The sequence below is a fragment of the Argopecten irradians genome, chromosome 6 (assembly GCF_041381155.1).
Source record: "Argopecten irradians isolate NY chromosome 6, Ai_NY, whole genome shotgun sequence".
NCBI lineage: Eukaryota > Metazoa > Mollusca > Bivalvia > Pectinida > Pectinidae > Argopecten > Argopecten irradians.
The window spans coordinates 43701062-43715228 of record NC_091139.1 but is presented as its reverse complement, the minus strand read 5'-3'; the positions used below and the strand labels follow the sequence as shown (position 1 = coordinate 43715228).

At 40.7% G+C, this 14167-nt stretch overlaps 1 pseudogene; it reads right to left on the bottom strand.

The window, feature by feature from the left end:
* Positions 1–3862: 3862 nt before the first annotated feature.
* On the bottom strand, positions 3863–13962 carry LOC138326545 (uncharacterized; annotated as a pseudogene).
* Positions 13963–14167: the final 205 nt, after the last annotated feature.

Below are 14167 nucleotides of genomic sequence, written 5' to 3'. Positions count from 1 at the left end.
CTTTCAAATTCTGCAATTAAAATGTAAATAGGGTCAACAGGAAAATCTAGGGTTGGTCAGGTTACCTAAAACGAACCTAATTTTGTTTGGCCTAAACCAAGTAGCCACCTAGCGCTGCTGAGATTTGGATCCAATAGAAATGTATCATTTTTTGATGGCAGTACGTATTAGATTTTAAACCAAATTTCACATGCCTGTTTGTTCATTGTTAATGTCTGAGACTGGACGTTATCGGCCGAAGGTCAATCATTTCAAAATTGTCCTGTGGGTTGATGGACCATGGTCCGAGGATGATGCCTATTGAAGGTCAAGGTCACAAGGTGAATCTTAAGCTTAAAAATTCAGCTTTTGACCTTGACCTTCAATAGGCATCATCCTTGGACCATGGTCCATCAACCCACCAGGTACTTGGATCCATTTGACGGTTCTGCTTTATGGAATATACACCATTTGGCATTGACCTTCGATTTATTTCCCCCATTTGAATGATCGGTATTAATAATATTAAAAGTGCCATTTTTCTTTCAGTATTTTTGTTCAGATGTGTTCTTGGTAGGTTCAAACATTGCCTCGTGATGTTATTTTTTTAAAACAAATTTGATTTCCTATTGTCCGAAAACCATACATGAACGTTTATATATAGACCCAGACTGCATTTTATACACCTCACTAAACACGATATATGTAAATTGGCTGGATGTGCACCCTAAAAAGTCCTTGGTATTTTTACTGTCTGTATAAATGTATATGTATTTCGGACAATTCCAGATGAATATGAAACAATTTTGACAGGCAAACTCTGGAGGTTCCATGAACACATTCACACAAAGATGAAACTGAAATACCTTTTTATTCTTATTGCACAATGAACAACATTTCTTTGGTAAATACTTCTTCAACATTTTTATTAGAATCAAGATCTTTATATAATTAAATGCATGTTCAGCTTTATGCAGCTAAAAGTGGTATGTGGATAGGCTACATTGGGATACACTCCCTTGCTGTAAAAGTCGTTTTCACAGATAAGTACTAGACATTTATTTCAGACAATTCCAGATGGATATGAAACATACCATTGGCAGGCATAGTTTAAACTTTACTAAAGCTACCAAGAACACATTTCTACAAAGTTGTGATGGCAAAATCTCTTTCAACCAATTTGCAATCAAAACTTTGTAGAAATGTGTTCTTGGTAAGAGAATTTGATAAACCTGACGTACACATGTACGTCATAAGAGACGACTAAGCTAAAAAAAAAAAATGTACTGATATGTTTCGGGTAACCCTTCCTACCCTATATTTTCTATTGGCATTTGCAAAACTGAATTCTTCAAAATTAGCCTCAATATTACATGTAATCCATACTGGACACCATATTCAAACGAATAATATTGAACATATTGGATAAATTTCTTCTTATGAAGTCAGAAGGTAATAATGGATGGAAAATTGGAAAACAAAATTAAAAAAAACAAGAGGCCCATGGGCCTTAACGGTCATCTGACTATTAGTACAATACAACATAGTCGTTTAAAGATTTTAGCCTATTTGACCTCTGCGACCTTGATTGAAGGTCAAGGTAATTCATTTGAACAAACTTGGTAGCCCTTCATCCCAGCATGCTACCAGCATGCCACATGCTCAATATCAGTACCCTGGGCCTTCTGGTTCTTGAGAAGACGTCATTTAAAGATTTTAGTCTATTTGCCGCCCTTGACCTTAAATGAAGATCAAGGTCATTCATTTGAATAAACTTGATAGCCCTTCATCCAAGCATGCTACATGCCCAATATCAGTACCCTGGGCCTTCTGGTTCTTAAGAAGAAGTCATTTAAAGATTTTAGCCTATTTGACCCCTGTGACCTTGAATGAAGGTCAAGGTCATTCATTTGAACAAACTTGGTAGCCCTTTATCCCAGCATGCCACAGGCCTAATATCAGGTCTCTAGGCCTCTTCGTTATTCACAAGAATTTGTTTAAATGATTTTAGCCTATTTGACCCCTGTGACCTTGAATGAAGGTCAAGGTCATTTATTTGAAACAAACTTGGTAGCCCTTCATCCCAGCATCCTACAGGCCAAATATCAGTACCCTGGGCCTTCTGGTTCTTGAGAAGAAGTCATTTAAATATTTTAGCCTTTTTGACCCCCGTGACCTTGAATGAAGGTTAAGGTCATTCATTTGAACAAACTTGGTAGCCCTTCATCCAAGCATGTCACAGGCCCAATATCAGTACCCTGGGCCTTCTGGTTCTTGAGAAGAAGTCGTTTAAAAGATTTTAGCCTATTTGACCCTCGTGTGACCTTGAATGAAGGTCAAGGTCATTTATTTGAACAAACTTGGTAGCCCTTCATCCCAGCATGCCACAGGCCTAATATCAGGTCTCTAGGCCTCTTCGTTATTCACAAGAATTTGTTTAAAGATTTTAGCCTATTTGACCCCTGTGACCTTGAATGAAGGTCAAGGTCATTTATTTGAACAAACTTGGTAGCCCTTCATCCCAGCATCCTACAGGCCAAATATCAGTACCCTGGGCCTTCTGGTTCTTGAGAAAAAGTCATTTAAATATTTTAGCCTTTTTGACCCCCGTGACCTTGAATGAAGGTTAAGGTCATTCATTTGAACAAACTTGGTAGCCCTTCATCCAAGCATGTCACAGGCCCAATATCAGTACCCTGGGCCTTCTGGTTCTTGAGAAGAAGTTGTTTAAAGATTTTAGCCTTTTGACCCTCGTGACCTTGAATGAAGGTCAATGGTCATTTATTTGAACAAACTTGGTAGCCCTTCATCCCAGCATGCCACAGGCCTAATATCAGGTCTCTAGGCCTCTTAGTTATTCACAAGAAGTTGTTTAAAGGATTTTAGCCTATTTGACCCCTGTGACCTTGAATGAAGGTCAAGGTCATTTATTTGAACAAACTTGGTAGCCCATTCATCCCAGCATCCTACAGGCCAAATATCAGTACCCTGGGCCTTCTGCTTCTTGAGAAGAAGTTGTTTAAAGATTTTAGCCTTTTTGACCCTCGTGACCTTGAATGAAGGTCAAGGTCATTTATTTGAACAAACTTGGTAGCCCTTCATCCCAGCATGCCAAAGGCCTAATATCAGGTCTCTAGGCCTCTTAGTTATTCACAAGAAGTTGTTTTTTAAGGATTTTAGCCTATTTGACCCCTGTGACCTTGAATGAAGGTCAAGGTCATTTATTTGAACAAACTTGGTAGCCCTTCATCCCAGCATCCTACAGGCCAAATATCAGTACCCTGGGCCTTCTGGTTCTTGAGAAGAAGTTGTTTAAAGATTTTAGCCTTTTTGACCCTCGTGACCTTGAATGAATGTCAAGGTCATTTATTTGAACAAACTTGGTAGCCCTTCATCCCAGCATGCCAAAGGCCTAATATCAGGTCTCTAGGCCTCTTAGTTATTCACAAGAAGTTGTTTAAAGGATTTTAGCCTATTTGACCCCTGTGACCTTGAATGAAGGTCAAGGTCATTTATTTGAACAAACTTGGTAGCCCTTCATCCCAGCATCCTACAGGCCAAATATCAGTACCCTGGGCCTTCTGGTTCTTGAGAAGAAGTTGTTTAAAGATTTTAGCCTTTTTGACCCTTGTGACCTTGAATGAAGGTCAAGGTCATTTATTTGAACAAACTTGGTAGCCCTTCATCCCAGCATCCACAGGCCTAATATCAGTCCCTGGCCTTTGGTTCTTCACAAGAAGTTGTTTAAAGATTTTAGCCTTTTTGACCCTCGTGACCTTGAATGAAGGTCAAGGTCATTTATTTGAACAAACTTGGTAGCCCTTCATCCCAGCATCCCACAGGCCAAATATCAGGTCACTAGGCCTCTTAGTTCTTCACAAGAAGTTGTTTAAAGGATTTTAGCCTATTTGACCCCTGTGACCTTGAATGAAGGTCAAGGTCATTTATTTGAACAAACTTGGTAGCCCTTCATCCCAGCATCCTACAGGGCAAATATCAGTACCCTGGGCCTTCTGGTTCTTGAGAAGAAGTTGTTTAAAGATTTTAGCCTTTTTGACCCCTGTGACCTTGAATGAAGGTCAAGGTCATTCATTTGAACAAACTTGGTAGCCCTCCATCCCAGCAACCTACAGGCCAAATATGAGTACCCTGGGCCTTCCGGTTATTGAGAAGAAGTCGTTTGAATAAAAAGTTTACGCACGGCGCACGGCGCACGGCACGGCGCACGACGACGGACGGTGCATGATGACAATAGGTCATCCTGACCCTTCGGGTCAGATGACCTAAAAAGTCCCTACCTACCTACCCACCCTATCCTTTCCCTGCCGTGTGACCTGAAACATACATATTTTTTTGCCTAACTACTGATCATTAATATTTTTAGAGGACCATGGTACATCATTTTACCAGATATGAGGAAGATTCTGTAGACAGTACTAGTTTTGTTGTTATTGTGTATACACAATTTTGTTACATTTTACGTACAAACATTACAGCTTCTTTGACCTTGACCTTTTCAGCTATGAACTTGACCTTTACGAGGCGTCATCCACAGACCAAGCTGCAATAGCCAACCAAGTATATAGATCAATATTGGAGGGTTCTTCTTTTATCGTGAAGAATCTTGGTAACATTTCAGCTTCTGTGACCTCGACCTGCGTCTCAAGTCTAATGAAATATACATCATGTATTCTTCACACAGTTAAGAGAAAGTCCTGAACAATATTCCTTGCTAACAAATAAATATTAATTCCAAAATCTTCACAGTTTGACAAGGGGTCATCACAGTGTTCCCTTAACATTGCAATAAGATGCTCCTTCTGCTCATCGGACTGAACCTGCAGGTCAATTTCAGGGATGTTAATCTCATTTGCATCATCTCCAGCAACATAAATTTCATCTGGATCTATTCCAAATGTCTGGATACTTTGAGAATTCAACACATCACTTACAGCTAAGCTGTTTTGTCTCTCGATGTCAATCATTCCATTCACCCATATTCTTTTAGGAGTCCATCCTCGTTCTGTTCTTAGTCCGTGGTGGTTATATGCTTCTGTAAATTCACATAGTCCAGCATTGATGCGCGGTAAATAAACAAATTGGAGGCAAAAAAATCTACCTCGTTGTTTACATCTAAAACAGAAATGCTCTCCATGTAATAGAAAAGGCTATAATAGGTTTGTACAATTCCATAATATACATCCCTCCATAACCTCTCTATTCTACTGTTGTGTACTGACCTGCCACCAATAAAACTACCCCTGTTGTTTCCTCTACTATTTTCCATGAACTGCTTAACAAGCACATTTTCGCTTCCATGATCTCCTCGAACCCTTGATGGGAGTCCATACTTGTCAGTAGCTTCTATAAACAAATTAAGCACATTATCCGCCCGATTATTTCCTGAACAGCACAAGAAAACTATTAATCTACTGAATCCATCGATTCCTCCATGGGTAACCATTCGCCAACGGATCAAGGCAACGTGGCCATCTATGTGCCAGAGGCTCTTTGGACCTGGTACACTATACTTCCTTCTCCGAGCCATCAATCCCCACCTCAGAACAGAGCTGGCAGGGTCCATCTCGCGCAGTATTTTCTGAACAAGCCTTTTCGGAACTGAAATTCCTTTTGCACGTAAATGTCCCTGCATCATTGATAAACCGCAATGTGGGTGATTTTGATAAATACTACACATTTCATTTGACAGGTCTTCATCACTAATATCTGTAAATCTTAACAAACCAATGTTCATTTCTTTTAGTTTCCTCCAAAGTGTTGTTCTGTCTATCATAAAGCATCTTGCTATATCTTTTTTTTTGAATCCAATTGAAAACAAGAGGCCCAGAGGGCCTGTATCGCTCACCTGGTTTGTAATGCCAAATAATTTTCTGAATACAGGTTCATTGTTTCTTTTCTGAAGGAATTTTAATATTAACCTCTAAATCCCCTATTGGGCCCCACCCCTCCTGCCCCCTGGAGGTCAGAGCCAAAATTTATACAAGTTCTGTTCCCCTTCCACAAAGGATGTTTCTGGCCAAATTTGGTTACAATCCATGCAGAACTCTATGAGAAGTAGCGATTTAAAGGATTTACCTTTCCCCTATTGGGCCCCACCTCTCCTACCCCCAGGGGATCATAGCCAAAATTTATACAACTTCTGTTCCTCTTCCCCCAAGGATGTTTGTGGCCAAATTTGGTTACAATCCATGCAGAACTCTAGGACAAGTAGCGATTGATAGAATTTACCTCTATTTCCCCTATTGGGCCCCGCCCCTCCTGCCCCCTGAGGGTCAGAGCCAAAATTTATACAAGTTCTGTTCTCCTACCTCCAAGGATGTTTGTGGCCAAATTTAGTTACAATCCATACAAAACTCTAGGACAATTAAGTAGCAATTTATAGAATTTACCTATAATTCCCCTATTGGGCCCCGCCCCTCCTGCCCCGGGGACCAGAGCCAAAATTTATACAAACTCAGTTCTTATTCTCCCAAGGATATTTCTGGCCAAATTTGGTTACATTCCATGCAGAACTCTATGACTAGTAGCGAATTAAAGGATTTACCTCTATTTCCCCTATTGGCCCCACCCCTCCAGCCCCCGGGGGCCAGAGCCAAAATTTATACAAGTTCTGTTCCCCTTCCCCCAAGGATGTTTGTGGCCAAATTTAGTTACAATCCATGTAGAACTCTATGACTAGTAGCGATTTAAAGGATTTACCTCTATTTCCCCTATTGGGCCCCCCCCTCCTGCCCCCGGGGGTCAGAGCCAAAATTTATACAAGTTCTGTTCCTCTTCCCCCAAGGATGTTTGTGGCCAAATTTGTTACATTCCATTCAGAACTCTATGACAAGTAGCGATTTAAAGGATTTACCTATATTTCCCCTATTGGGCCCCGCCCCTCCTGCCCCCGGGTGTCAGAGCAAATATTTATACAAGTTCTGTTCCCCTTCCCCCAAGGATGTTTGTGGCCAAATTTGGTTACAATCCATGTAGAACTCTATGACAAGTAGCGATTTAAAGGATTTACCTCTATTTCCCCTATTGGGCCCCGCCCCTCCTGCCCCCGGGGGGTCAGAGCCAAAATTTTTACAAGTTCTGTTCCCCTTCCCCCAAGGATGTTTGTGGCAAAATTTAGTTACAATCCATGTAGAACTCTATGACTAGTAGCGATTTAAAGGATTTACCTCTATTTCCCCTATTGGGCCCCCCCCCTCCTGCCCCTGGGGGGTCAGAGCCAAAATTTATACAAGTTCTGTTCCCCTTCCCCCAAGGATGTTTGTGGCCAAATTTGGTTACAATCCATGTAGAACTCTATGACAAGTAGTGATTTAAAGGATTTACCTCTATTTCCCCTATTGGGCCCCGCCCCTCCTGCCCCCGGGGGGGTCAGAGCCAAAATTTATACAAGTTCTGTTCCCCTTCCCCCAAGGATGTTTGTGGCAAAATTTAGGTTACAATCCATGTAGAACTCTATAACTAGTAGCGATTTAAAGGATTTACCTCTATTTCCCCTATTGGGCCCCGCCCCTCCTGCCCCCGGGGGGTCAGAGCCAAAATTTATACAAGTTCTGTTCCCCTTCCCCCAAGGATGTTTGTGGCCAAATTTTGTTACATTCCATTCAAAACTCTATGACAAGTAGCGATTTAAAGGATTTACCTATATTTCCCCTATTGGGCCCCGCCCCTCCTGCCCCCGGGGTGTCAGAGCAAACATTTATACAAGTTCTGTTCCCCTTCCCCCAAGGATGTTTGTGGCCAAATTTGGTAACAATCCATGTAGAACTCTATGACAAGTAGCGATTTAAAGGATTTACCTCTATTTCCCCTATTGGGCCCCGCCCCTCCTGCCCCCGGGGGGTTAGAGCCAAAATTTATACAAGTTCTGTTCCCCCTCCCCCAAGGATGTTTGTGGCCAAATTTGGTTACAATCCATGCAGAACTCTATGACTAGTAGCGATTTAAAGGAAATATTGACGGACAGACGGACGGACGGACGGACGGACGGACGGACGGACGGACGACGGACGACGGACGACGGACGCCGCGCCATGACATAAGCTCACCGGCCCTTTGGGCCAGGTGAGCTAATAAAAAATGAGAATCTTTTCCATGTCAATTATAACAGATGGTCGACCGATTCCAGTGTTGGAAAGTTGTACACATGTAGCAATGGCTGTTGGTTCACTGGGTGTACCATGAACTACTCTTGAAGTATTCCATACCTGAGAAATTGTTTTGAATGAAGAATGTAGTATTTTAATGTTTTCCGATAATTCTTGATTAGCGTTTCTTTCCCTCAAATGGAAATTGATGTATTCCAAGGACTACAGAGCTGATCCAGCTGAAATCTCAGGTGCTTTTTTGTCTCACAATAATTCAAAAGATGACAAAGACGAAAAAAAATTCTCAAATCAGATTGAAACATATTGACTCCTCCTTCTAGTAAATTGGTATTGGAGTTTCCCAGAGTGATGTTACCAAGGGCGATAAATTGAGAGAGATACAGACTCAGAGTATGATGTAAACATGCCATCCTTGAGACAACGGGGTGCGCCATCGCCCGGTAACAAGGCAATGTAATAACCACAGGCAACTGAAAAACAAAATAAAAAAATTAAGGCAGTGCAACGGTTGTAATCATGGGCAACTGAAAAAATCAAAACGAGATCCATACAGATCTACATACCCACTATCAATCCTTACAGTATTCACAAGTTGAAATCAAACTTCCAAGATGACCATAGGCAGCTGTATTGAATATCTAATTTAACCTAAAATGTTTCATCTGCGACAGCGTACTGTTGGTATGATTATAAATTTTAAATAAATTAAAAGCTAATTATTGATTATAAGAGTGGAGATAATTAACTCATATTTGATCATGTGTTCTAAACTGAATATATTACAAGTGAATCTAGTCTAAATTACATTTCAAGACACTTATATTGTTATAATGTACAACAAAATAATAAGCATTGTATTAAATTATAAATTAAATGCAGCATAATGAATTGGGCCAAAATTAAAATATTGTTTGTGTGTGATTTACGAACAACCCGCTCAAAAGCTCCTACTCAAAGAATTTTTTGGCTCCTCTCAAATTACAATTTTTATTTTATTCAATTTTTCAAAAACCTTTGGGTTACCAATTACAATTGTAAATGATAATAATAGTTCTTGTGAAAATAAAGTAAGGTCACTTATGTTTTATAATTAAGGACTCTTCAACGAGGATAGAAGCCAAAAAGTGTAGCTCAGAAGCGCTGTTGTGCAAACGATTACATAATTGATAATTTGTACATTGTAAGTTGGTCTCAACCAATGATCCATGATTTTCCAACTGATTCCGAATACTAAGCCAGAGGTTACATACAATTTGGAGTGTGATGTTTGCGTCCCTTGGAGTAAGCCATAAAACAGAGGTCTACCAAGCTTGATGATTAAAGGTACAGTAGTGGAGGTCTTGAAAATCAGTAAAAATCACAAACAGGGAAACTTTGTGCTGAGATCTAATGAACACGATGGGTAATATTAACATGTCATAGGCGTAAGTCCTATATCAAAATGATCTTGATGAACTGCAGTTTCATTCTACCAGCATTGTTCTTTACGAAAATGTTTCGGATCGGAGTTATTATATGATAAACACTAATTATACTATACAGTTCAGTGTAAGCTAACTTTTACACCTAGTGCACAGTCAGGGCAAGAAATATCCCATGTCCGATGGCCCGAGACCAGTAAAATATGCTCCTGGGCAAGTGAAAATTGGTGTAAACTTGCCCGGTTTTAATGTTATTTTCCCTGTTTTGGGTAAAAATTAGACTGAAATCTTAAATTCGGGCAAGTGGTTTTCAAAATAAGTTTCTTGCACTACTTTTGAACTAGGATTTTAAGGAGTGCACTACATTTAAATTACAGGTAAACTAGTAGTGCACTACATCCAGATAGGTGATTGACACCAAAATCTCCAAACAGGTATTGGGCAGTACCAATTGCTACCTGTGATTCTCACCTGTGGATGTCTGGTAGCTACAATGTACACTTGTATATGTAGTAATCTACTATTGCCCGAGACAAAACCCAGCATTTATTTTTTTTGACAAAACCTATTAAAACTTTTAAATATTTGATGATTACCTACAAAAACAAATACTAACTTAACATTATACCAAACTTAGATGACATTTTATTTAAGTATGGATTTGGGTCATTTCTCCTCTGTCAAGCCTATTTCCTGTGGTTGACCTATTTTGAATCGAAAAAAAAATCAACATAATTCTCATTTTCAGAACAAAGTGCATTAAAATTTACTTTCTTTGCTCCATAAAGTCAGTTTTAAGCCTCAAACATAACCTTTCCTGTTAAGATATCTCTAACAAGATAATGTAAGAGAATGACAGCAATTTGGCAACTTTTTTTGAGACTGACCTCATACGATATGTATATATTCAAGCTACATTGTAGGTATTAATCACATCCTTTTCTACTATTCTATTTTAAAAATGGCCCTTTCCATGAGAGTGGTACTAAAGGGGCGACAGGGGTATGTCAATTTGTAAAGACTTGTTTCGCTACGACCGTAGTCTTTAGTGTAGAGTAAGAATGATACAATTAATTTGTTTTTGCTCTGGGTTATCGACTGCTGCGTTAGCTTGCAGATTCCTATGTCTTGCATAACAATATTCAATGGTTAACTAGTGAGTATGGACAATGGACGACATCTTAATTCATTTAACAGTTTATTAATATTTAACATGTGTAAAGGTGGACAACAAGAAAATACACAGGCGTTGCACATTGGGAAGTACTGTGGCCCGTGAAATGGGAACAAATTTTGCTGCTCAATATTCTAAAAACGTTTTTCGGCGTTTCAGAATTAAACGTCCTACCCATCAATTAAATAAAGAAACATACCGGTGGCACAGTGGCGGCTACACACAGGGGCCCGTCGATTATCGATTGTTTAACCTCCTATTTCACAAACACACACCGTTTTCTCGCAGCGAAGATTCTCTAAATATCTCCTTAACGGGTTAAATCCCGAACCACAACACAGGAGGCGCTCCCCCTCTTATCTAGCGCTAACAACTGGCTGCTCAAACAAAAGTAGTGAAGACGTATTTACTTACTATCGAGAACCCGTCTTAAAATCGAGGAGGACATGCCCAGCTCCGACAAATTGCACAATTTTCACAAGTATTTCAACCTCAAAAATATAGCAAAAATATCGACTCTGACAGCGAAAAATACACACACAGTAATGTTTTGATGCATTTCCATACTATACGATAACAGTCAAATTAGGGAAAGGATGGGGGCGACAAAAATATTTAACAAGAGGCGCCCAGAGGGGCCTGTATCGCTCACGCTGGTTTGTAATGCCAAGTATTGTTACTGACTTACAGTTCATTGTTTCTTTTCTGAAGGAATTTTAATATTAACCCTCTAAATCCCCTATTGGGCCGCCACCCCTCCCGCCCCCAGGGGTTCTCAGAGCCATAAATTATACAAGTTCTGTTCCCCTTCCCCCAAGGATGTTTATGGCCAAATTTGTCACAATCCAAGCAAAACTCTAGTGACAAGAAGTGATTTATAGGATTTACCTTCTATTACCCCTATTGGGCCCCCACCCGTCCTGCCCCCGGGGCACCAGAGCCAAAATTTAAACAAATTACTGTTCCCCTTCCCCAAAGGATGTTTGTGTGGACAAATTTGGTTACATTCCATTCAGAGCTCTACGACAAGAAGCGATTTTAAGTGATTTTAACCTTTATTACCCCTATTGGCCCCGACCCTCCTGCCCCCGGGGGGTCAGAGCCAAAAGTTTATACAAGTTTCTGTTCCCCTTCCCCAAGGATGTTTGTGGCCAATTTTCAGTTACATTCCATTCAGAACTCTACGACAAGTAGCGATTTAAAGGATTTACCTCTATTTCCCCTATTGGGCCCGCCCTCCTGACCCGGGGGATCAGAGCCAAATTATCATAAAAGTTCTGTTCCCCTTACCCCAAGGATGTTTGTGACCAATATTTGGTTACATTCCATTCAGAACTCTATGACTAGTAGCGATTTAAAGGATTTACCTCTATTTCCCCTATTGGGCCCCGCCCCTCCTGCCCCCCCGGGGACCAGAGCCAAAATTTTATACAAGTTCTGTTTCCCCAGTTCCATTCAGAACTCTATGACTAGTAGCGATTTAAAGGATTTACCTCTATTTCCCCTATTGGGCCCCGCCCCTCCTGACCCGGGGGATCAGAGCCAAAATTCATAAAAGTTCTGTTCCCCTTCCCCCAAGGATGTTTGTGGCAAATTTGGTTACATTCCATTCAGAACTCTATGACTTGTAGAGATTTAAAGGATTTACCTCTATTTCCCCTAAGGGGCTCCGCCCCTCCTGCCCCCCTGGGGCCCCGGGGGATCAGAGCCAAAATTTATACAAGTTCTGTTCCCCTTCCCCCAAGGATGTTTGTGGCTAATTTTGGTTACAATCCATGCAGAACTCTAGGACAAGTAGCGATTTTAAAGGATTTACCTCTATTACCCCTATTGGGCCCCATCCCTCCTGCCCCTGGGGGACCAGAGCCAAAATTTATACAAGTTCTGTTCCCCCTCCCCCAAGGATGTTTGTGGTCAAATTTGGTTACAATCCATGCAGAACTCTATGACAAGTAGCGATTTAAAGGATTTACCTCTATTACCCCTATTGGGCCCCACCCCTCCTGCCCCTGGGGGACCAGAGCCAAAATTTATACAAGTTCTGTTCCCCCTCCCCCAAGGATGTTTTGTGGTCAAATTTGGTTACAATCCATGCAGAACTCTAGGACAAGTAGCGATTTAAAGGATTTACCTCTATTTCCCCTATTGGGCCCCCGCCCCTCCATGCCCCGGGGGGGGACAGAGCCAAAATTTATACAAGTTTCTGTTCCCCCTTCCCCCAAGGAGTGTTTGTGGCCCAAATTTGGTTACAATCCATGCAGAACTCTATGACTAGTAGCGATTTAAAGGAAATGTTGACGGACGGGATGGACGGACGGACGGACGACGGACGCCCCGCCCTCGCCATGACAAATAAGCTCACCGGCCCTTCGGGCCAGGTGAGCTAAAAATTACATAGTTAACTCAAAAACACAACCCTCACCGTCTTCAAAGGCCCGGTAGAAAAACTGAAAGCCTCGGCTGCGCAGTCCCGAGATTTCTCGTGTGCACAGCAAATTCCCGCCAGCCAAAGAACCGGTTAAATAATTTCCGGAAAAATATAGCAACGAAGCGCACCGCAGCTTCGTTACATACCCCCCAACCACCTAGACAGGCTGCGACCTGTAGCCGTAAAACTGATCCAAGGGAGATAATTTGGAAAAAAAAAAACCCAAAAAGTTCCTAACAAAAGTTGAAACATTTTAAAGCCAAAAGTAAGATGCACAAATTTCGAATTTGGAAGTATCCAGTTCACGAACTCGAACTAGAATAAAAATAGAATGAAAAAAAAAAAAAAAATTTTTAAAGAACCTATCTATCCTGTTCACGAACTCGAACTCGAACTAGAATAAAAATAGAATGGAAAAAACCAAACTAAATTTTAAAGAACCTATCTATCCAGTTCACGAACTTGAACAAGAATAAAAAAAATAGGATGGAAAAAACCAAACTAAATTTTAAAGAACCTATCAAGGGGAGGTAATTTAAGGAAAGAAAAACCTTAAGTTCACAAAATCAAACATCTCTTAATAAAGGAGGTAATCCAAGAAAAAAAAACAAAATTCCAAAATTTTGCACAAAGACAAACATGCCTTAATAAGGAAACGTCAACTAAGGAAAAAGAAAAAGAAAAAAAAAACTACCTATATTGTCCCCCCAAACACCTATTTCATTTCAGTAATACGTTACCATAACTTTAGTATGCAAATACGCTACCTACACCCATCTTTGTAGCCCCAACAAACATAAGATTTGAGAATCCCGTCTCCCTACCGTACCTCATCTCGTACTCGACGAGAGTAACATAGAGTGGTCTCCCTTCCTCTTTCCTTTAGGCGCTACACAGCTCGGACGGCAATTGCATTGTGTCTATTTCGTTTCGCTGTTAGGTCCATTTATTTGACGTTTTAGTCAAATTTTTTTCACACATTCAGTTGTGTGTTTACCCATCTGCCCTGTGTTGTTTTCTTTTTGTACTGTCATTCGTT